At 38.3% G+C, this 25,664-nt stretch overlaps 1 protein-coding gene across 5 annotated transcripts in view; it reads right to left on the bottom strand.

Moving 5' to 3' along the window:
* Positions 1-25,664, bottom strand: part of Prlr (prolactin receptor) — a 199,129-nt gene that overhangs the window by 80,078 nt on the left and 93,387 nt on the right. The window contains exon 1 of one of the 5 annotated variants that reach the window (XM_055601033.1): positions 10,751-10,805. The exons of the other annotated variants lie outside the window; for them this stretch is intronic. The gene's annotated coding sequence lies outside the window, so the exon portion shown is untranslated. Of the gene's footprint in view, positions 1-10,750; positions 10,806-25,664 lie in introns of those variants that run through there. 5 annotated transcript variants of the gene reach the window in all.

Below are 25,664 nucleotides of genomic sequence, written 5' to 3' on the forward strand. Positions count from 1 at the left end.
TTCCTGGATCATAGCTAGTCTATCCAAACTGCTGTTCTCTACAATTCCTTCAAACTTCAGTGTGCACTGGAACCATCTTGAAGGCATATGAAAACACTGACAGCTTAGCTCCATTTTTATGATATTTGACTCATAAGTCTGGAGTGGGGTCTGCCATTTTGCATTTTCACTGAATTTCTAAGAGACGTTGATGATAACCAATGAGCCTTGAACTCTCTTGTCTTTGAGGAGAGGGAGCAAAATGAACAAAGAAGAATAAAGCCTGAATAAAAGGTTCTTTAAGCTCTAATAACAGGACATATGCAGAGAGGCAGAGGAAGGAAAGTGCTGCTTTAACCACTCTGCTCATGTGGTTATCTGTCAGCAAGCAGACTGAGGAGGCTGGCTGCACATTGCTTAATCCTCTCAGGTGTTAGAAGACACTAATAGATACCACTATCCTCTTTCTAGACATAAAGAAAAGAAGCTTGGAGAAAGTTAGTGGTTGGTTTAAAGATCTCATGTTTTCAATGACTGTGCTATAATGAATCTAAATAATGAGCCTAAACTTTCTTCACGAGTCAAGATTTTTTTTCCCCCAAAATCAGTATAATTTCTTTTCTTTTTAGAACATTTTTACATGGGACCTAAAAGTAAGAAAGAGTTGTGACTAACTGAAAGGATATGAAGGAGCATGCTGTGCTGCTGGTCTCATCCTTCAGGCCTCCCACCTGTTGGCCATTCCAAGAAATTCAGCAGGAAAGCCATTGTCTTTCTCAAGGCTGTCTTCCCATTTGACCTGATCCTTCACTACATCTTTCCTCTGTAAGGATAAGTTCTGTGGTTTAGCTGCACATTCGGATGCATATCACGAAGAGCTATTCTTTGACTTCAAAGAAACATTAAATAGCAAAGGAAGACATGAAGATCCACAGAGCAACAATGGCTGTAACGCATGGGCTACTTTAATGAGAAGGCACATATATGCTGGTGAAGCCAGGCAGTAGAAACACTAAAATGACTAATTTAATTTTACAAGCTGAAGTAGCTATTTAAGATGGATATACTTTAGAACCGTGTTTAAGAGCATAACGGCTTTGTCTTGGCTACTGTTAGGCTTAAGACTTAGAATTATTTAAAAGGACTGATTAGTGCAGCATAAAGATAGGCTATTTCAGTTCTGTGTGATAAACAACTATGGATCTTCAGGAAGAACCATCTTTAAAAAGACATTGATACATGCTAAAATATATATATCATGGTGGTTTCAGTGTTTCAAGACTAAAGTGTGCTGGGGATTGTTGTCAATGGTGTGATTGTACTTAATACTACTTAACTATGCATCTAAAATGATTAGGATACTAAATGTGCTACAGGTATTTTATCACAACGAACAGCAAAAGATTGTTATTTTCATTGAATCAGGAAGTTTCTCATTTTTTCATGTTTGCTGTTTTGTGAGGGAGGAACAACAAGAAAGGACTGGGAATGTAAGGGGAAGAGGAAAGGATTAAAAAACAGTTGTATATTTTGGTGGTCATATGAAAGTTACAGGCCAGTAAGATTCATGGCTGAGAAGTGATATGTGTGGAGAGTTGAATGGAAGGGCATCTGCACTGCGCCATTCCTTAGTTCCCATTTCAAACTTCTTTATACTTCAAATGTAAGAGGGTGGCAGTTAGAGACCAGAGCAGTTTGCAGGGTTACTTACAAATTCCTAAAAGGAAAGCAGCATGGCTGGAGATGTGTTTATTTCAATACACCCACGAAGACATGGGTTGCTGGTAAGTTTTATGACAACCTGATAAAAACTAGAGTCATTTGGGAAGATGGACTGTCAATTAAGAAAATGTCTCCATAAATTTGCTTGTAGGCAAGTTTGTGAAGTACATTTTCTTGATTGACGCTGTTGTAGGAGGGCCCAGCTCATGAAGATGGTGCCATTCTTGGGCAAATGGGGTGCTGGGTGTTATAGGAAAGCAGGTAGAACAAGCCATGGGGAGCACGTCAACGAGCAACACTCCTCCATTGTTTCTGCACATCTCCTTCTTGGTTCCTGCCCGGTTTGAGTTCCTGCCCTGCCTTTCCTCAGTGGCAGCCTGTGATATGTGACTTATAAGCTGATTGTTACCCTTTCCTTCCCAAGTTGCTTTTGGTCATAGTGTTTTTATTATAACAACAGAAAACCTAACAAAGACACAGGTATTAATTGTCATTATCAAGAAAATTATATTCTAAGTAAGTTATAATATACCAAAAATTATATGATGTGCTCCAAGTAGATAATAAAACATATTTAAAATATTCTTACCAGAAGAAAAAGGCTGTTAAAGTAAAAAATTACAAGGTGTAGGGAAGAAAACACAGGTCTTCTGAATTGACTTTTGATGTAGAGTATATTTTTCATTCAGTTGAAAGGTTCCATAGGGAGTTTATTTAGAAGGGTGCTAGTATATTCATATTTACCCTACCCTATCTAATGTCAAGAAGTACTACTAATAAAATGAGTTCCTCTTGGGAAGCATTTAAAATAAAAAAAAAACTCATTTAGGAATCTAAAATGTTCAGAAGAAAGAAAATAATCTATTATATTATACTAACCAAGAAAATCAGATCATTATATCCACATGACTTTCCTAGGACACTATGTCTGTACTTCAAACATAAAAAGGAGACAAAGCACAAGGTGATGATTAAGTAACAAAATAAGGTGCCCATTATATTCTAACTTTCATAGTCCATAGAATAATTTCAATTTAGGAGACAGTTTAGTGGAAGTAATGACTCAAAAGTTTTACTGAAGCTAATTTATATATTGAATATTACATGTATACTTTTTTCTTGGTAGTCTATTGTCAATTTCAATAACCTAGGATATACTAGCATAGCATTTCTAGAAATACAAAAAAGTATTATTTTAAAATTTAAATTGGAAAAATAAAACTATAAGCTTTAAAAATATAACTTCCCCTCTAGATAGTAATAATTTACTCATGAGGTTTTTCTTTCTTTTTTGGTTTTGTTTTGTTTTGTTTTTTAATTTTTATTTCTCAGCCTTTGAACATTATGGTTATTGTACATCTATTTGGGTAAAAAATAATGCACTATTGTATATGTTACAGTCAGGAACAAAAGGTGTGACTCATTAAGGAACTAACTGTATTTGCTTTTGTATAATGCTGGGTGTCTTCTTACTAGTTCAGTTCAACTTAATAAATGAAAATAAAGGAACTTCTGACCTTCTATTATGCCTGAAGCACTCTACTTCAGGCAGACCTCCTTATTCCTTTTATTTTCTTAAGTCTTTTGGGTAGTCTAATGAGCTATGAGAAACTTTCAGAGTCTATATCCATCTGCCAGTTTTATAATCAATTGTTCCCTGGAATTGTGGATGATGTAGCCATCATTCAAAGGAGCTGTTCATTTTAGAGAAAGTGGAATACGTAGTAACTGCGGCTGTCTTTTCACTGGGCTCCAAATGAATAATTCAGGCATTCATCTCCTTTAAGAAAAGCGAGCAGAGGATGATAAAGAATATATGCAAAACAAAATCTTGTCCCTGAAAGATTTAGATTTGATAACACAGGGCAAGGGAGGATGAACTAATAGAAAACAGAACCAAAGGCAGTCATCCAGCTGTGTCACCTGCTATCATCTGAGCATTTCTTCGGATGGCCAGCAGCCCTGCCAGGCATGTTTATTTTAAACATTACATGTGAACGTGATACCATATGTCTACACAATATCTCTTCTTCTATCTTTTCATCACTAACAGAAGCTTAGTGAATCAGTGCACCTAACGGAATAAAAAAACTGCATGTATGATAGCCATGAGAGACAGTCTTTATTAATATACTTAGCAAATGACCTGAGGGATTTATTTTTTATCTTTTTATTTTTGGTAAAGCTCTTTAGCTGGCCTTGACTTTCTGCTGTTTTTGCTATTCACTTTCTTTCTTGGAGCACAAACTTGAAGCTGATGTGGGGAAGTTATCTTTGGATCCGGGATGCTAACAACCGAAGATTAAACAGCTGATTCCCTGATACCTCACTTGCTTCTAATCAATCAGAGATTGTTAGCCTGGCAGTCTTTAATGCCTGGGATGGTGGGGGGGGGGGGAAGGGGGAGGATAGCTTCTCATTTGCTTAAGTCCCTGGCTAATGATGCTTGGTATTACAGCTAACAGAATATAAGTCTAACAGAAGTATCATGCTGATGTTCAAAGATAGGACCTATCACATGAGGCTGTATTCACCATGAACATATTATTTAATGTGCAGCATGGAACTACGAAACCGTTGGCTGTTGGTATAATGTTCTTGTGGAATGTATACAATTTACCCTTGTTCATTCAAATGCTAATTTCTCTACCCCACTATCTGGACATTGCAATCTGGACATTGCATTGTGGGGCAGAATTTACAATAATCTAGGAAGAACTTACATGGAAAGTAAAACTATAGAGGAGTTTTTTAGTTCTGTTCCTTAAAAACAAAGCAACAAATGGCAGTTCCTAAACTAGGAGCTCACATATTGCTGATTACACAGACCCCCTGCGGAGCAGCAAGGCCTCCAGCAGGCTGCAGAAAAACAACAACAACAAAAAAAATGTTATGTACAAACTCCAGAGAGTCAATTTCTTTGGTAGAGGAAAAAAAAAGTGGTTCTCAAAGCCAGACTTTGCTAGCCAAGGCAGAAAGCGAAATTCGTTTGAGAAGGGATTCTTGCACATCTGAGGAGCAAACATTTGTGGACCCAATGACTTTCCAGAGTGAGGGAGGGGTCAGGATCCAGTGAAGGAGGCAGGAAAAATATCTCTCCTTGGAAGCAGGAGCCAGAGACAGAGAGAGAAGCCTCAAGCATCTGAACTGGTAGGGTCTAGGAGGGAAGCTGGGTCTAAGAAAGTAAAGTCCTTAGGGGGAGGTTTTGAGATTAAAAAAGATAATTTTCTATGTTGAAAATGGAGAAAGGCACAATGACAGAGTTCTTCTGGATACCATTTGAGTTTATTTCTCTTAGCATACAAATACTTTTTCTGTGATGATTTCAGTTTTACATATCCTCTTTGGGAAAAATCAGGATAAGACAGACTTGGAAAAAGAAGAAACTGAGAAAATAGACGCTAAATTAAAGACCATAGAACAGAGGTTGGGGGAATCTTTGAATCAAAATAGAGCCTTCAGAGCAATCCAATCTGATACTTAAAATAACACCAAAAGAGGTGGTTCCAGATGAAAAAAATCCTCAGAGGTTTGAAGATACTGTAAAATGGTAGCCCATTGAGATGCTGGAGAGAAAGTCTTCACCTATAGGCCAACTTGATCAGACTGAGAATTATATGTGTTCTGTCAAGGTTTAATTACTAGATGAAGGTCTATATGTTAAAGTAGAAATGCAGATCCTGTTTATTGTTGTCTTGGAACAAGGTCATACAGTGGCTGGTGTGCTCCATTTTACAGAGTTTGGAGACCTAAAAAACATGCACTGTGCCATAGACGCATAATCAGAATTACAATGAGCTTTTGAGTTAAATTCTGGAGACCATGATCCTAAGATTATATATTTGTTATAGATGGTGAATGTTTTGGAGATGCCCTTGCAAATTAGGGCTAATGATACTTCAGCATGTATATCCATTGGAATTCAACGATATTTTAGACATTATGACATGAAACCTGTTACAGATATAACCTATAATCCTACAGGTCAAACAATTATGAAACTAACAGTAATTTTAAAAAAGATGATCATAAAACATATAAAAGGGAAATATAATATCTTTCTAAAATAGATTAATGATTTATCAATTTTAAAATGTTTAAATGCGATAAGTAACACACCTGCTTAGACACAGTGGAATTTAAAAAGGACTGCTGCATTAGAGCAGCATATAAAGGTCCTAATTCCAAAATGGAGAACAGGGAATATGTTAGGCTGGGGAAGAGGTTTTGCATATATTCACAGAGGAAGATCACTTTAGGGTCTTGGCCACACAAAAGAAGAGAGAAAACAAGAAGACTAAACAGAACAGGTAACATACAGTGCTGATCCCTTCACATGGGAACAACTCTGAAACTGACTGAGACATTAAAAAAAATGTCTCCAGCCAGAACTTCAACAATACATGGCCAATAAATCCTTGGCTACAATATCCTCAAATTTATTATGCCATTCTTTTAATTGGCATAGATAAAATTGGTTTACAGTTTAGTTTCATCCTGCACATCTCATACATTTATAATTTTAGGACTGTATAATATTTGTGAGAAAGCATAAGTTTGCAGAAAAAAAAAGAACTGGACACTAGAGATGCTGGATCAAACCTGACAGAGTTCATCCTTCCAGTGTGCTGAGACATTGACACATCTGTTCCAGCATCTTGCATGTTCCAGCATTCTGCTTATTCCTGCATGAACTGCTTCAATTGCTGTTTCTCCTCAAAGCCTGCTCCCAAGAGAGCTTTGAAAAAAGCTACTAATCTCAATTGGTCCAGCATTTTAGACTGTTCCAAACAGGACTTCTATTAAGCCTGAAAAATTCTCTACATTCAAAGACTGGACCACAAATGTTAATGCTTGCTTAATTAACCATTTTTCCCAGTTTCCTTTGGACCACCTAACAGGATTTCTGTGTGTCCAAAACATCAACTAGAAAAAAATTCATGAGAACAACATCCAATTTCCTTTAAGGGGGGTTGGGTAGGTTTTTGGTTTTTTTCTATGGCTATGAATGTTTATTGTCATTGGGAGATGGTTATAAATTATGAATGGTCTTATTCAGAGAAAATGCAAGGTTAAAATCAGGAATTTCTCTTTTTTCGTTTTCTCTTTTTTTCTTAGATAAGGAGAAAAGGGGTTAAAAAGAAAGAAAGGGAAACACAGGGATATCTTACAGGAATAATAAAACAAAAGGTAGATTATTGAATCTACTCAATTTATGGCTTTATTTGTTATTCTCAAATATGTTTATTTTTAACTCTGGTATAGGATTTTGTATATTGATGAAAAAATAAGTCTATTTTTTAATACATTATATGTTGTAAGTCTATTTTTAGTATATTGATACAAATTCAAGGTTACTTCCAATATTTTTAAACTGCTATTACAAACTATTTAGGGTATTAGGTAATGCAAGTTAATTGCTAGTTAATCAGCTCATGGTCATGTCAGACACTAGTCTAATTTATCACAAAAGTATACATCCCAGGTTTAACAGATAGATATGATTGTGTAGACAGGTTGATTACATAAAGATAGGTAAGTCTTCAAAAACTTCAGAGGCCTACAGAATATGGCATTTAAAAATGTCTTTATTATTTTAAAGATTGTTTGACCATGAGGCAGATCATCTCCTGGCAGCACCCGCCTACCTCAAAGAAGATGATGAGCATTGAAGAACCTCAGTCTGGAGATGGCTTCAAATGTGGCAAATGAGCCACCTAGGCCAAAAGAAAATGCCCTCGTTTTACAACAGACAGAATTTTTGTCAAAAATGAGCAAGCTTATATGCAGGACAATTCGACTGCAGAACTCTGCTAAGACAGGGTTAACAAGTCCTAAATAGTTCCTGCTTTGCATATATGTCTGTCAAATATTCTGAGCCAGAAGGCTGAAGATGATGCTCCAAAGTTATAGAGAGTTGTGGGTGACTGTTCAGGCAGCAAACTGTCTCTGTCAACTATTTTTTTTTTTGGAATCTGCTAACATGCATTTCTTATTTACTTCAGTAACTAATTTTATTCCTTCTCAAGTGTCTGGTAGGGTTGAAAACCAAATAGATATATTGCCACAATTAAGCTTAAGTTGTTTAAAATTTAAGAAAATATTTTCATATAGGTAATACCAATATGGATAAAAGTTAATTTAGGTATAGAACTCTAAACTTGTCAAGATAGGATAGTTAATGAAATACTTTCTCCCAAGTTGCCAAATGCACGTGAACTGGTCATTGCACATGTAAATCTTACCTGACAGTTTTCATAACTGTTCCATAATTATTATTGCGTTGAAAGAAAATGGGCTTTTTATTGGACTTAAAGGGGAAAATGTTGGTATAATGTTCTTGTGGAATGTATACAATTTACCCTTGCTCATTCAAATGCTGATTTCTCTACCCCACTATCTGACTTCAGTCCAGACATTGCATTGTGATGTTGTGATGCTTATTCTAAGCATCACCTGTCTCAAGTTTGTGCAAACATCCCACCATTTGTTCTCTGTATTGTAAATAAAACCACTACCCACAATGCTGAGCAAGGGAGAGAATAGGGTGGGACATTCTGGTCTGGAAGGGAGAAGAAGAAGAGAGTGGGGGAGCAGAGATTGGCAGGACAGGACTTGGAACTGAGAGGAGAGATGAATCGGACCTAAGATATGACTAAAAGCAAGTATAATGTTGGAAATTCTGAATGGGAGGAAGCTATGTGGGCTTGGAGGTTTAGGATGGAGTAATCATTGCCCAGCATTGTGCTCTATGTTAACTGAGTAAATCCTAGTCTCTGTGTGGTGATTTGGGTATACAACTCGTTTAGGAATAACCACTGTTTAACTAAAAGATAAACCAATATTAAATATTAATAACTGACAATAATTGGCAGTATTGTTATTAAGATGAAAAGGCTGAGATTGAGGTCCAAATATTTTATATTTGTTTACTACTGAGAATTGATCTCTTACTCCCACTGCATGGAAACTTACAGGCTATTTGAATGGATCTTTATACATTTTTGACATATTTAAAATGTATGGAGAAGATACTAATTAAACAGATGCAGATGTAGATCTGGGTGTTATTCTTGACTCTTCTATGTCTAGTTTTTCTTCCTTCCATCCAAATTTGATCTATTTTCCTTATTCTATCCTTTAAGGATCACATTCAAGTCTTAGGTGCCATGGCTTAGGGCTATGGTATTATCCTCTGTTTATTATGAGCACCTGAGGCATCTGTCTGTTAACTCACATTTCACTTGGCACAAGAAGACGTTGAAATGTTATAAAGATTGTAAACTGTTTTGGAATGGAGCAGATTCTACAAGACCCTTCCATGAGAGTAAGGGTCATGTTCATCTGTGTGATCAGTCATGCTTACTTAGCATGCTATACTTACTCAAATTTAGTTCAGAGAGGGGAAAAAAGTAATTTTCAAATGTATATCTTTCAATTCAATGCCTACCTAAGACAAGCAACTTTTGGAAGCTTACTAAACAATCACACCTCCCCCCAAATAAAAAGAAGAGTCTGGCAAGACATTTGAAAGCCTTTCATAGATATTATTTATATTTAAGTGTCAAGGATAGGACTTAGTAGATGCTTAGGTTGAACTGAACATTTTAGAATTAGCATTTTCAGATCAGTCTGCTCACATTTGTACCAAGTCTGTATGGAATTTTGGTGACAATCATCTGGGAATTCTGTGTTGGAATGCTAACGGTGTATGGAGGAGACTTAAGAAGTACAGGGAAGGGGGATGAGTGTTAGTTCTAAAGGCTTCATTCTCCACAATGAAGGAGGGGCTAAGTCTAAGATATTCAATAGTGAGCATCTTCGAAGAGCTAAAGGAACAACTTGGTTTGTCAGAGTAGGTAGTGGGAGTCTCTCTTTCCTTCCCCTTCCTCTGTCTTTCCCTCTCTTGCTTTTCCCTTGCCTCTGGTCCTTGTAAGCTTTTATTTTGTCCAGACCTGGCCACTCAGTCTCCAGCTCAGTCTCCCACATACTGACATTACAGGTGCCCAACACTATGATGTCAAGGAGCATTCTCAAAAATGCTAATTACTCTATTCAATACCTCTAAATGAAGCCTGAGAAGAAATCACTTGGAACTCTCATTTTAAATGCTACCTAAGGAATAATTGCAAAATTTACTTCAAAACAGTCCCTGAATGTTTTAGCACAAGCTGTTTGCTTGTGGAAACTAGGGACAGGCAGGAAGTTTTCAGTAGGGAGCGGGGTCTAGGATGATGGTGAGGTTTCAGAGCAACAAATCATAAAGACAGATGAAAATAGTGAACTGACCAGGTCGTTTGGCTTTACACCTTAATGATACCACTTCCTTGCATTAAGGCATTAAGCAAGTTACTTTATCTCTCTGTACTTAGTTTTCACATCTATAAAACTGGGTAACAGCAACCCCGCTACGCCATTTCTGAGCATTAAATGGTGGTCATAACAGAAATACTTAATACATTATTTTAACCAGTATCAGCATCATTACCAGGTATACTTTAACGGAGTATCTAGATAACTGTTGGTGTGAACTTATAGAACTATTTAAAAAGCAGAAGAAGAATAAAAATAAGGCAGAGCTGGGAGCCATCTTACTCTGAAGTCTGGGCTATTAGGATTGCTAAAACCCAGGTGCTCAGGTCAACTAGGGCAGTTAAGTAAGACCTCATCTAGTAAGGATAAAGAAGATAACAAAACAATTACACAAATGGTCAACCAGATTGTTATAGTTTTAGATCTGTGGACCATAGGTTTTGATTACAGCTATGAAATTCATTTGTTGTGACGTGGACTAAGCCATGGGATTACGTTAAGCAAACAAACAGGATCCCAGGACACCTGAGCTATAAAAGTAGGCGTCAGACTGTAGAAACACTTGTAGCTTGCTTACCCTGATCTGCTATTGTCTGATATAATGCTGCTATTGCCCAGGCAGAATTCTCTTTTGCAAATATCAGTTAACTATTTTGTTTTCTCTCTAAAACTCCCCTCTCCCCTGCATGGTCAGCTGGTCCTGACAACCACACGCAAAGTATTTGCAGACAGATACCTTCTGATCATTTGTCTTCTTTGTAGCAGCATATATCACAATATCTATTTCTGATGCATTTGTTCACTGATTTGCTTCCATTGCTGCCTCATCTAAACACAAAGTCGAGAAAAGCCTACCTTTAGTTTCTTTTGTTTTCAACAAAGTCCAATTGATCTAAAATAATAGGTTAATGGATACTTTTAAGTATATACATGAAGAAATTCCTGATCTTGAATGGCATATATTCTGATAGTACAAGCCACGTAAATCAAATCCACACAGACAGAGTCAAACAGCTTATTTTCACTTATTTCTAAGAAAACCATCCTACAGATCTGCCTTCATATTCCAGTCTAAAAACTCAGCCCCTTCAAGTCTAGTCTATAAAAATGGCTCCCCTGGGTCCAGCGGTCTGATCCTGTTTTGTTTTAGCTTATCAGTTTATGTCTGTTAATTTGACTCATGCTCTGCCAAGCACTCACGTTCTTTCAGCTTGTCATTCATTATTCATTTGTTTCTGTTTATGGCATCTAGTCCACAGACCTTTCTGTCTTAATATAATGCCATAGGTTTTATAATAGTTTGAAAAACAAGAACGGGTCTGGGTCAGAGGCTTCTATGTTCCTTATTTTTTTAAATATTTAGTACAGTGCCTGGGTCATAGTAGGTATTTAATATATGTTTATTAATGAATACATAGATTGCTTCTTTGAATCATTCTAGAAGGTTGTACAATCATTCTAAAAGGTTGTACAATAAGATTGCAAGATCGATAGCAGAAGCTACCTAAAAATACATGTCAAAACAGAAAATAAGAAATATATCTTGTGTGGGCACCAAAAAGTGAGAATAGAAGGAATCTAAAATCAAATTTTGAGGTAATTTTGCCTTTGATTTTTGCAGCATTTTCCAAAGGCAGACAGAGTTCCCAGAATAAAAAAAGAGCAATGAGAACACTATGTCTCTCAAATTACCATATGTATATTATTTACCACTGCAGAGAGGCAAGTAATGAATATATTAGGAGAATATGCTCATCCTCTTTGTATTCATGATAAAATACCAGTCCTGTCAAATCATCCTGGAATGAAGACGGTGGGCTGTGGAAAGCTAGTTCTCATATCAGCCTAATCCAGCAGGTACTGAAAATTGATTTCATGAATGCTTTATGCTGGTAATAAAGCAGAAGCCCTTTCCGATTGCACTAAAATACCTGTTTTTTACTGACACCTATTTCTGGAACACTTAGTTGTCCTGAAGGTGATTTAACGAAGGGAGAATGCAGTAAAGAAAAGAAGCAGTTTCCTTTCCTATTCACTCTGAGAAGATGGAGCAAGAAGCAGTATCCAGCACACAGTCAGGCCAACTATAAGAAACTCCGTCCTGGCCAGGGAAGAGGTGCCTGCCATAGGAAGTGTGGGTATCTTGGGCTTCCCGGAATCTTTGACAGGTGCTTATTCTTACCAAACATACCTGTAAGCTCCTCTCTGTGGTGCATTACAAGTGCGTTCAACTCTTCCTGTGAATTCTTATTGCTGTCTCTGAGGCCCCACTCTGCTGTACACACAGCATTGTTGTTGCATAGTCACAACTTTGAAAAGCATATCTGGTGCTAACGCACCATAAGTGCAAAGGCATTATTTAATAATTTCATATTCCAGACTGCCAAGTGACTGGCTTATGATAGTACTTTGGAACCAGTTTTTAGTTAGAAACCTCTATCTATCTATCTATCTATCTATCTATCTATCTATCTATCTATCATCTATCTATTATCTATCATCTATCCATTCATCTATTCATATGGATGTGACTCAGGAAATTAATATTGAGACAGGAAAATAAACAGTTAAGCCTTCACCACAACACACTTGATATTTACACAAAATTTTCTGTGCCAAAGTTCACATCGTGTCCCTAAAAATCTCTGTGTAATGAAATGGTAGTTTGGCCTTTAACCACTGATTGCCTTTCCTGAACCATAGTGGATCACTAAATTTGCTTTATTGAATTTTTATTTTAGTGTTTAAGTTATATAAGCCTTTGATGCATTCACTTGAGAGGAGAATGGCGACTGATGGTTTTATCATCTCCTGGTTCTAAAGTTGTTTCCAGTTGAAAAGCAAGCTTGGCCCTACTCAGTGCCTAATGTTACATCTTTGTTACTGAGGAGCTAAAGGGTCAGACCCCTGAGGCACTATTGTAAAGAACAGTTTGGTGGTCAAGGCAGCATGGAAAGTGTAAACCACTGTAGCGTCTAGGTGGTTGAGGGCAATGCTCATCAGTATAAGAGAATATGGTTGCCCTGGACTGGCTAGGTTGCCTCTTAATTTCTGAATTCTAGGTAGTCATAAATATCACACATGTTGAATAAACATTTTGGTAACATAACCAGAAAGGAGATCCTAAGGACGAATTGGGAATAAAGAAGCCTGCCCAGTGAAAGTTAGAGGGTCGAGCCCTTATACCAAAGCACTTAAAAAGTACATCTACTTGATGTGGAGGGTATTTGAATTCTGCTGATAGGGAAAGACTTTTCCCCAGATTAATTTTGTTTTTCTTCACAACAGACTGAGTAAGATTTCTTTAAGCTCTGGCACTGTGAACCAGCTGACAAAGATCCTTCCTAAGTCCACATAAAACTTTGCCATGGCATTGGATTCTAGAGTAGCGGAATTCTTGCAAAGTGACCTTCTTCAGCTGGTTGGCAGAGTCCAGCTCTATCAACAAAATAATCATCCGCTGAGGCATTCAATAGGACTTGGCTGGCAACTACTGAGAGGGGACAGCTCACATTAGTTGCTAGAGAGTGTGGTATAACAAGCAACGTATGTAGATCAAATTCTTGTGGTGCTTGGTCTAGGCAAGCTTTGGGTGAGGTAGAAACTGCGCACACAAACATATGTGGTTCTGTGTGTGCATTATGATTACAGACCCTAGACCATGAAGTCAGGAAATGGAGAGCATAGGCCGTCGGAGGTTTACAGATGTGGACTTTTAATGGCTCTCTTCATGGAAGCCTCAGACTATGTACATTTAGAGCAATAGAAGAGATCCCCACAGTTTTTATGAAGCCAGGTCCTCCACAGGAGCAAGAGTGATAAACCAGCGTGACCAGCTGTTTTCAGAAAATCTACTTCATGTCCTGATTTAGTCTTTAATCCTTTCTGAAATAAGATTTTTCCTAACTTTTTGGAGGGGAAAGAGATGGAAAAGAGAAAGGAAGAAGGAAGTAGAGACACATAAATGGCCTGGAAATGGGAAGGAAATCTTCCTTTAACCCTTCATCACTTCCAACCAAATCATTACTCCTCCCTTTAAACTTTGGGGTCCAGTACAGGAACAGATGTTGATGTGGGGAACATTAGGATGCTGAAGCAAGCTTGACCTTCATTTCCAATATTGTCCAAGCTCCCAAGTTATTAAAAATCTCTTTTTGTCTCACCACAGGTCATCAATATTGAATATAATTTTTAAAAAAATTTTACAGCTTATATTGACTCAGTTGAAGAGGGCAGCTGAGATCTGGGGTGGCAGTGAAAGGGTAGGTCACCCCAGATGGGAAAGAAGATGGTTTCATTCACAGAAGGCAAGCTTCTCTGCTGTCAGTTACTCCATTAGTTCTTTTTCTTGGTTGCTTGAGGAGCACTGCTTTCAGCTCTGCCTGAGTGACATCACTAACTCACCTTTCACCTTTGGACACAGTCACTTCTTTCTCAGGATCACAGGGGTTTTGTGTGTGATCACTTGCATTTCAAGAATCATAAACACACACCCTCCTAAAGAAGTTTCCTTTCTCAAGTGGAAATGGATGGCATGGAAACTTCATTACTCTTTTGTTCAGAGTAGAAGGTGACAATCAGGGAATATATGTGCTGAGAGGCAAAGCCTAGAGGAAGAATGCAAAGAGAAAGAGAGAGAGAGAGAGAGAGAGAGAGAGAGAGAGAGAGAGAGACTCAAGATATCTGAAAGGTGTGATTATTGGATGTATCCGGGAGCAGCTGAGAAAAATGTTTTGTAAAAATCCAGAGCACTAAAACAAGTGATAAATCCTCAACCAGTGGAGGCGAACTGGGTTGTAGATGAGATTTCAATACGTCCATCTTCCAGAGAAAGAATTCTTAGTTTCAACTTCAGCAAATATATTTTAAAATTTTTTTAAAATATTTTAAAAACAAACAGTAGGAGAATGGGAAAAGGAGAAAGAAAACAAAATGTGTACTGTTCTTTATATGGGAGCAGCTAGACAAGGTCACCTGGCATGGAAGAGGCCAGTGAGCTCACTCTGGTAGAATGAGAAGATGATGGCTCTTGGAATATCATCAGCACAATAATTAAATTTTAAACATTTAGCGTATGGCTGGGCTGTAAATAGCGAAATATTCGCAGATTAAGGAGTTTTAAAGAAATATATTTTAAAAGTGTTTGGCTAAACTTCTCGAGTCTGTAGCACCAACCTGAACAGTTTCATGTAGTGTGCTAAGCGCCCCACACTGTCTTGTCTTTACTGGCAGTGGTTTTTGACCTTAGTATTTTAGAACACTGTTTCAGTCTGTAATATTATTTCATCATCTACAGAAGCATTCCAACTCTTGAAATGTGCCAACCATATCCCATTCATTAAATTTGGGGTGCATGCATGGGGTTTTGAGAACTAATGTCCTTACTGTTTGCACAACTAATAAGGGAGATGAGCTGCCTCTGGGCTGTGTTGAGAGAAGCAGGCTTGATGGTATCAAGGGTGAATAGTTGCTGTTTATTGAAAACTGCTGTGTGAGCTGAGGAGGGCAGAGGCTGGAGGGGAGAGCAGAGGCTGAAGGGCAGAGGCTGGAGGGGATAGAATCCAAAGCTGACTAGTCCTGTGAACTCATACTTATCTTTTGGTGTTTGGAGTTTTCATCTGTAAAGGACTGTTGTGAGGCTTAAAGAAAAGTTTGCAGTGGCACACCTGGCACACCGTGTATGTCCCAGAAAGACTTCCCTTTCTTTTCCAAAAACAGACAGAGATTTCAGAAGCCATTTTGTTCAAACCTTGATTTTAAAAGAGATACTTTAAAAAAAAATTGGTAGGAGTTTGATATGCCAAGAAGGCAATTCCTAGCTTTAAACAAAAAAATCCCATTATTTGGACACAAGCCTGCCAAAGAAGTGTATTATAGACTCCCTGAATGTTTAGGGGCTCTTAGAGGTATATGTCCATGAAGAGTTTTAAATGTCTAAGACATACTTATGAAAATTTATTCATAGAAATAATCTATTTCATTTTTGAGAGAGGATTAGCCTTTGTGGTAGTTTGAATAGCAATGACCCCCATATGATCATATATTTGAAAGCTTAGTCACCAGGGAGTGGAACTCTTTGAAAGGACTATGAGGATTAGGAGGTGTGGTCTTGTTGAAGGAAGTATGTCACTGGAGGTAGACACTGAGCTTTCAAAAGCCCATACTAGGCTCAGTTACTCTCAAGTACTTCTCCAGCACTGTGCCTGTCATGCCTCCCGCCATGCTCCCTGCCATAAGAGTTACCTTGGTCACATTGTCTCTTGGCCACACTAGAACAGTGACTAAGGCAGCCTTCAAAGGTTTGGAAGGCCGTGAGTGGTATGTGCTTGGGACTTCAAAGCACTAAGGAAATGAAGCTGACAATCATTGTCTACCACAGTGCAGCTAAGATTCTTGTGAGACAAATGTTGAGTTCCTCAGGAACTTTCTATGTTAGTGTAATCAGTATCTAGTCTGTTTTACATTTGACTGAGACCTTAAAAGACCCGCCACTTCATTATCATGTTAGGGAAAGTCAATGTTACAATTCCTGTTGCCAGCATAGCGTGCAGTGCGGTTTTTGATAGAATCTGTTTATTTCTTCTGACTCAGCCATAGATAAGATTTAATAGCTGAGCAGTAACTGACTGACCTTGTTTGACAGACCTAGAGGTAACATTTCAGCAAATTCAAGACTCCGTTGCTAATCCTACATATTCAGTTTTTACTTGGCATAGATGGACTTGCCGTAGATGGACAAGTAATTGTCTTGCATAACTTTTGAGATGTGTCTTCTCACCCTTTTGAATACACTTTAAAAGGTAAAAGTTTTGGATGATGAAGCTTAGTCATGTTGCTGTATACAGTTTTGCCATCTACACATTTATTTAAATGCATGTTTAAGACATTACTATATTTCTATTCTCTGCTTCCAATGGGTTCCACTGCTGATATTTCTTTTTAGATGCCTTTAAAGAGGTAATTAAGTAAATTATTTAAGTGAATTGCCTCAATCTTTTAGCAAGTTATCCATAATTTAGAGAGTTTTCAGTGGAATATTCTGCAGCACAATTTAGGGCCTGAATTTGCTAAGTGTGCCAAGATTTTCTACATGTCACCCATGAAGAAATGTCCTTAGGGCTGGGAGATGGCTCAGTATGCAAAAGCCTTTGCTTTGCAACTCTGAGGAACTGAGTTAGATTCTGGGACCCATATAAAAAGCCATCCACGGAAACACACACAATTACACTCCTAGTTGATAATCCTAGCAGATGGCATGCAGAGACAGGAGAATCTGCAGGTGCCCCCCAGGCTACTTAGTATGGTATATGTGGTGTCAAACGACATGAGATGCTGTTTGGAGCAATGTGGAAGGGATGGACATCTAAAGTTGCTGCATCTGGCATGGCAGGGTTCATCAGCACACATGTGCACACACACACACACTTGCACACATATACACACACACATGTGCACGCACAAATGAAACAAAGCTCCAGTTCAATCAAATTCATCTTGTCACCTCTGAGTCTCTCCCAGCGCCTCCTTCTTCTCACAGGGCATAAGAATTGTTTGACAATTTTCTATTATGATTTTTTTTTTCAGTAGGCCCAAATATAAACTGGCCCCCAACAGATATCACACTAGTTTTAGTTCTTTCTACTGTTGAGATGTAGTCATAAGCTCTGCTTTTGGAAAATAAACCGCCTTATGTGTGGATTTATCCACTACCTGTATTCTTAATATCTATATATCTTCTAAATTAATGAAAATAGGAACAGTACATCAGAATAGTGTATTAGAGTATGATACAGTATAACTTTCTTGAAATGATTTAACCAATAATAAAATTAATTGGAACAGTGTTCAATTAATAGTATCTACCTGCAATTCCGTATTAATTATAGCTACACACTCTATAGCATATCACAAATTACAAATGGGAACCTATATTATAACTATGAAAACAGGGTTTTGACTAAGAGTAAGGTGTGAAAACTGTAGTAGGTGACTATAGGTGGGAAGGACACAAATAAGTGACAAGGCCACCAAAATTTCAAGAGCTTTCCTGTCTTCTGGGGGAGGCTGTATACACTCCTGGAAACAGCGTTTTGTGTTACATGGTATACCCATCAAGCTTATTTGCTGGATGGTGGAAAGCATGTATGAACTGATTCAAATAATTACAAAAGTAATTATTTTTTTGAATAATAGCTTTGAAAGGAATGTCCACATTTCACCACTGAGGCAAGATCTTTGGGTGATCATAAGCATCACCATTCATCAATGTCTGTAGCTCTCTTTTCCTTCCGGGTACACAGGGAGACCATACTTGCTTGCTGAGTCCAGGAGTGTCTCCACAAGCCGCAAAATGTAGACAAAGGTAGCATAAGTCGTTTCTGAGAGGAGATACTTGAATTAGTGTGTGATCCTACACACTGCCCTTCCTCCTGCAGCAGTGATAGTGGAGTCCCGAGTAGGATGGAAGCAAGGACCTGAAGTAGTAAGCAGCTGCGTTGAGAACTGCCTTGTTCCGCAGCAGCTGTTGTTGACCAGCAACTGCTGTGAGTCAGTCTGAATAACAAATTTCTACCAACATGTTCTTGCTATTCTCCCATTACGATGTAAGTCAAGCCCCTCCCCAGTCCAGATGGGATGCTGCTGCAAGAATGCCAAAACTAGACCAGAGAAGGCCCGCATGCTGCTTCTGCTGTCTATGACTTCATGCTCTCCGCAGGCGGCTCCTCAGAATCCAGCTGCCGTAGAGCCTAGCCCCGTAGAAAATCTACATGGAACCACTCTTGTCAAGAAGCCCAGCTTTCTGAAATCATTGCCAACAGACACCAAAAATAATTCCAGCCCCCAAGAACTTGACTGTTCACAACCGAGACCCCAGACATTACACAACAAAGGAGTCACCACTAGGTTGTCTGATTTCCTGACCTACATCATTCATGAGTATAATAAAATGGTCATTGTTTTACACCATGAAGCCTGGGGTGGTTTGTTATAAAGCAGCCGGTGACGGGGACACACTGGTGCAAGCAGTTTGCCTATCATGACTGAGTTCATCCTAATGGGAAGAGGTGCAAGCATAAACAATAAGGTAAGATGGAGAATGCTACTTCCAGTTTTCTGATGTGAGTGTCCTCGAGGTCACCTTCCCCTCTGGCAAAGTCAGTTTGCTTAATCTGAATGACCTCTTCTCCACAACTGTCAGTCACATCCGCACTACCTCATTCATTACACAAGCTTTTACAAACTGGATTCACTGGGGTGCAGCAACTTTTCATGTTTAATTATTTCACCCAGGCAAGATTTATTATGAAAATCATTCCATTGTTCTGCGCCTCAGGAAAACAGTACACAAAGTACAGTGACCAAGTACACTAAGAAAACTTGGGAGGCTCCTCTTGTGAGAGAATGGATTGATATTTCAAAAACAGCTCGTGCTTATGCTATGACTGTGTTATGTGTTAGACTGACATGTCTGTTATACCATGTGAGTTAAGAGTATATGTTTCCACTACCCAGGCTATTAGTATAAAAGCAAACAAAAAACAAGCACAATCACTTAAGACTCATATAATTAGAAATTAAAACTAAAAGGTGCCGGGAACAGGTGAGCACAGAAGAAAACCACCTAAGTTGCACATGACAATACAAGGAATTAATTAGTTTAATACTGAGGTTGTGCAGCTCTAGGAACAAATGAACATATGAGTCCCCTGTAATTACCCATGAGTCCAAATGTTGGCTGGAAAATTGTACAGATTACTGCTTGTTAATTAAGCCCATGGAGAGCTTTTGAGTCTTTATAGTGTGTGGGTGATAATGTAACATGGAGATATCTAGTTTGCAAGATGCTAAACATTGTCGCATATCATTACTGTCTTGCTCATAGGGCGTGAGGCACAGTGCAGAGAAGCCAGGTAGGGTCTGCATGCTCTCATGGTGTGTACATTTGCTAACAGGTGCAAGCCAGGATAGTGTAGAAGGCATGAAAGATGATACTGGAAAAATCCAGACTTTACGTCCGTAAACTTGCCATTTGGCTTTTAGGAAATAGTGTTTTGGATTTAGTTTCCCTGATTTGAAAGTGGAGAGAATGAGACAGTAATGAAGTTGGGGAGAAAAGGTTGCGTATATGAAGTGCCTGACTTTCAGCGAGCACTAGTAAACAGTGGCTATCATGTATTTTGATAGGAAAGACAGTTAGTAGGGGATTCCCTAATCCTAAGCTACATGGAGTAAACAACTCCTGAATTACAAAATCTAGCATTGCACTAAGTAACTGGTATATTATAAAATCCATCATCTCATTCTCTTCTTGATAAGTTTCAGGGAGAGTTATTAATTTGGGTTGTAGTTAAAGTTTTTAGAAGTCAGGGGGGAGGAAGGGTGGGACTGGTTGGGGAAGAGAGGTGGGGCTACAACAAGGATGTAAAGTAACTTAAAAATAAAGTCTTTGGTCTTAAATTAAAAATAAAGTCTTGTCCCTTTGTCTTTTCCTTTCCTGTGAGGCAAATTCGCTTAAAAAAGTTTCTAATAATCAGTCTTGAATCCACCTGCCTGGGTCTGTGGACCTGAGATTTCTCATCTGTGAAGCCTGATCTCACTTAAAACCTGTGTGCAAAACTGGCCAGTCAGTGGTAATTCCCTTTCTGGCTTTTACAGGAGAGCAGGGGGAGGAAGTGGTGAACAGGCTGATTATTCACATCGAGAGAGCTGGTGTTATCTAAAGGGTCTTTGATTTGTTCAGATTTGTGTTGCTCCCTTTGTGACTGCCTTGCCCACTTCCGCTGCTTGCTTGTGTCTCTGTCACCCCACCCTGAGCATTGTACTTATCACTCACTGTCATGCACTCATTATTCTTCAGGCTACAGGAAGTCAGCTGTCTTGTCCCACTGCCATGCTCAAGATGCAAGGATGATGGTCAGGTCTTAAGCAACATTCAAGCCCTATGTGCAGTCACCATTCTCTTTCACTGGCGTTGAAACAAAACCTGTTGACACTTTTTTTTTCCTGAGTCAGTCACATACAATAGATGAATTCTTTAATTGATTTAAAAGGAAATAATTTTCTCATTCCCAAGAAGGTGCATGGGTATCTTCAAACAGCTACCACTCACCAAGACTGGGCAGCAAAGTTTAAAGTAAAACATGTAAATATACTTTCTCCACTAACGGAGCCAACAGTTTATAGGTAGACACTCATGGTATTATTGAACTCTTAAGCAAAAAACCTTTTTGGAAGTAAAGGTACCCAATGTTTTCATCTAGGGAAAGAAAGATTCTGACATCTTGCACTATAAGCCTAAAGAATTTAAGGTACAGAATTTAAAGTACCAGTGTCTAGAGCTTAGAGTTATACAGTCTCACACAGTAGTCCTAGTTCTTTGTTGCTTCTATATTTATTTATTCATTGCCACCATTATAAAGGACATTATGCCTCCATAATCCATATATGCCTATAATCCATAATCCATTATATGCCTATAATCTTAGCAACTGGGAGTTGGAAGCAGGTGAGTCAAGACCATTCTTGCCTACATAATGAGTTCTAGGAAAACCTGAGTTACATAAGATCCTGTCTCAAAAATAGAAAAAAAAAACCAATAATAAATAATCTGAGGTTATACCCTTCAAATATGAAATACATCTTATTGGATGGTGCTTTTAAAAACTTTTCTCAGGCGCAACGACAGACTTGCATTGTCTTGCCTGAGTCATATTGCCCATTTGTGATGCTCAGGTGATTGTGCGCACAGGAAACAGAATAAAGCTTACTTATAGACACATGTAACACTAGTTCCTTATTAACTTCACAATTTAATATACTGAGCTAACTGGTTTCAACTTTTGTTCACAAGGGCCATAGCTAATAAACTCACCAGTCATTTGTAGCAAGGAAGAATATTAACAAATGTATGAAAACAAACAAATAAACAAACAAAAAAAAAACAACAAAGAAGTGTATGAGTTAGAATACAGCTGGGACCAAATATTTGTTTATTTAAACAAATATTAAATAAGTACCAGTGGAGGTCACTGGTACTTAGAGACATCTGGGGTGGAGATGCTGTTTCCAAATCTGGACATGGGCTTCAGTTATCTTCACTTATAAGATGTGGAAACTGGGTATAATGGTGAGGGGGGCAACTTCTGTGCCCTGACTGCAGAACCAAGCTTCATCCTCTTGCACCATTAGGATTTTAGGCTCTAGACTTTTGAAGAAAGGTACAGTGACTAACAGGCAAGTCTAACTCATTCATAAAATGAAACATGCTTTTGCAAACAGTACTCTGAAAAATACATATGCATGCATTTTTTTCTCACATTTCTTGCATGGGCAAAACAATGAAAGTTCATGGCTTTAATTTAGTAATGTTTTAAACCATACTTCAAAGTAGCTGTGTATTCTTTTTAACTGTCAGAGAAATATAGTCCATTTTTATCTGAACAAAGAGCAAAGTAAAATAAAAATGTTTATTTTTACTCCACATTCTCTGAAAAAAAAAAAGCCTTGATGCTATCCTTTACTTTTCTCCTTTCTTTCCATTCAACTCAGTGACTGAAACTGGTAAAAACCTACTGACTCTGTCTTTAAATGAGATAAGTAGGGGCAGCTTCCTTTATAGCAACAACTTGGCCTACGTGATGAGCTTTTTCCTGGAGATCACACCAACTTCTTAGTTGTTTTCATATCTCTCTCTTTGCCTCTGTAGGCTGTGTTTTTCCAACAGAACAACCAGTATGATACTTTTAAAACCAGCACTAGGTCATAGCAAATCCCTTCAAAATATGCCAGTGAACAAAGAAAAGGTATAGAAATAAGATTACAGTAAAATGAAAAGGCATAAACAATAATGAGGAACAAGTCTAAAGAATAGGAAATATCACTCATGGAGGCAGAGGCAGGTGGAACTCTGTGAGTTTGAGCTCAGTCTGGTCAACAAAGTGAGTCAAGGACAGCCAAGGTTACACAGAGAATCCTGTCTCCAAAAACAAAAAAAAAAGGAATATTTACAAATTATACATCAGATGTGCTTAATATTCAAAACACATAAAGAATAAAACAAACAACTCAAAATGGATAAATATTAGAACACACATTTCCAAATGTTGAACATCACAATTATTGAGGAAATGCAAATCAAAATTCCAATGAAATACTTTTCATTGGCTAGAATGATTACCATGAAAAGTCAAAATAGACAAGTGTTGCAAAGGGTACAGGGGAAAAGGGACTCTTGCACATCACTGGTAGAGATGTAAATTACTACAATCATGAGAAACAGTGTGGAGTTCCCTCAAACACCTAAAAGTAGATGTATCACAAAGCCCAGATATCTCACCACTAGGTGTACATTAAAAGTAAATAAAGTCAGTATAGCAAAGAGATATCCCATGTTTGTTGCAGTAATATTTGCTATAGCTAAAATATAGCCTAATGGTTCATCATGGATGCATGGCTAATAGAAATGTGGTATACAGACCCAGTGAAACACTATTCAGTTGAGAAAGAAAAAAAAATCCTATCACTTGAACAGCATAAATGAATCCAGAGAACATTGTGTTAAGTGAAATAAGCCAGACACTGAAAGACAAATACATGATCTCATTTTTATGTAGAATCTAAAAATCTTTTGGAGGGAGAGGAGTAAGATTGTGTTTATCAGGGTTGGTGGGAAGCTATATTTCAGTTATAAGAGAGGAATACACACAGGAAACATGCCACCATCCACGGTGGCAATTAATACAGAATCTGAGGCGATACATTGTAGCGCTAGTCATTCTATAATGTACACATGTTTCAAAACCACGTGTGCACTCAATGAATACATACAATTGTAGGTATCAATTAAAAGCCAAACAACTCAGTAACAGGCAGACTAATAGCAGTATATGTCAATAGCCCTGTTACTTTGAAGGCTCAAGCAAGAGAATTATAAGTTTTGGGCAAGAAGAAAAGAAGAGGAAAAGGAGGAGGAGGGCAATGATGAGGATGAGAATGGGGAGGGGCAAGGAGATGGGGAGAGGGGAAGAGAAAAAGATGAGGAGGAGAAGGGAAAGGGAAGGGGGAGGAGAGGGAGTAGGAGGCAGTAGGGAACACTTGAATTCCCACCCTGTGGCTTCTCATCTCTCCTGAACGAGTGTGAGGATTATAGAGTTTTGTGCTCTGCCCTCAAGATCATATAAAGCTCTTTCTGGTAGCTTCACGCTTTTGAGTATTCAGAGAACCTGTATGTTGTGCTGAGAGTGATGGTCCTTTGTTTGAGTGAAGTCAGCCTCCTGTGAAATAGTAACACTGGCCCTGGAATCCAGCACTCTGAATTCTGAATTCTGAGATGAGCAGATGAATATCCCTGTCAATTAGTGGAAGGGAGACTTGCCGGCATCCTGCGCAGGCACCACAGTATCTATACTAAACAGAGTGCTATCTTCACAGAATACTTAGGACTGGGACTGGGTAATTTCTAAAGAATGCATTTTTTTTCTACAGTTTTGGGTGATTTGAACTCCACAGCCAAGGGACCCACAAATAGTAAAGGCTCCTTGCCGTGTCATTCCTGGTAGAAACAAAAGACAGAAATTAAAGAGTGTAATGAGCAAAAGGGAGACTGAACTTTATAATAAACACTTAAAATTATCATCGATCCATTCATTTTCATTTGTATTACTTCAACTTTTCACTGGGGAAGACTGAAGGGATGAGGGAGGAAAGAACTGTCCAGATGCGTCTGATGATTCACTGGGAAGGGTCTAACAGACCTACTCTTTTCAAAAGCCAAATTCTTATTAGACACAGGGACTGGCTGGCGTGAGCACAGCTGTTAGCCTTGCATTTGTATGTCCTTTATTCACATCCACAATTTCTTGGTTACTCCACATTGTCTACTGGAATCTAAGAACCCAATTCCAAAAGGGTGGACACAAGATCCTTGATGCCAGCCAGTGTTCTGTCCTTTCCCATCCATTGGCGGGTCTGAGAGGGAGTAATGACTGAAGCAAGGACAGAAAATCCCTTCTACAGGGATAGATGCTGAGATAAAAATCTATTTCCTTTTAAGGCTGTGAGCTATACTGAGTCTGTGAGCTTAGGAAGGCTAGAGCCAGGCTGTCTTTCCACCTGAAGCATGATGCCAACACAAAGAAAAGCAGAGAGGAAAGAGAATGGCTAGTGATAACATGCTCAGACTATAGGAGATTGTATCTGAAGAGCAGCTTATGGTTGTTTCGGAATTTAAAGCTGATGTAGTCATTTCCATATATATTTCCACATGTATATGCCACTTGCAACTCAAAGTTTTGACAGCTATATTTAATAGTTCCCACACTGCATCACTATCTGGGATTTTAAGAAGTTCTCATGTTCTGTAGCACAGTGTGGATAATATTAACTTATTTTGGAGACCTCTTACATATAGAAGAGGTCTGGAATATGGTTCCCGTGGCCCTCTCACAGTTCTTCTGTGGTAGCTCTAAGCCATAGTTCTTGTTGGACTTTTCTCCCCTCTTCCAGAGAAACCATCTCTCTCTTTTTACCTGAGGGTATGTCAGTCAAAGAACAAAAAACAAAAAACAAACAAACAAAAAAACCCCAAACCATAATGCCAACAAACCCAAAACATGTCAGTCTATTTTATTTACTGATATAGAAAGCTAGAG

The sequence above is a fragment of the Psammomys obesus genome, unplaced genomic scaffold, assembly GCF_907164565.1.
Source record: "Psammomys obesus unplaced genomic scaffold, mPsaObe1.curated_primary_1811, whole genome shotgun sequence".
Lineage (NCBI taxonomy): Eukaryota > Metazoa > Chordata > Mammalia > Rodentia > Muridae > Psammomys > Psammomys obesus.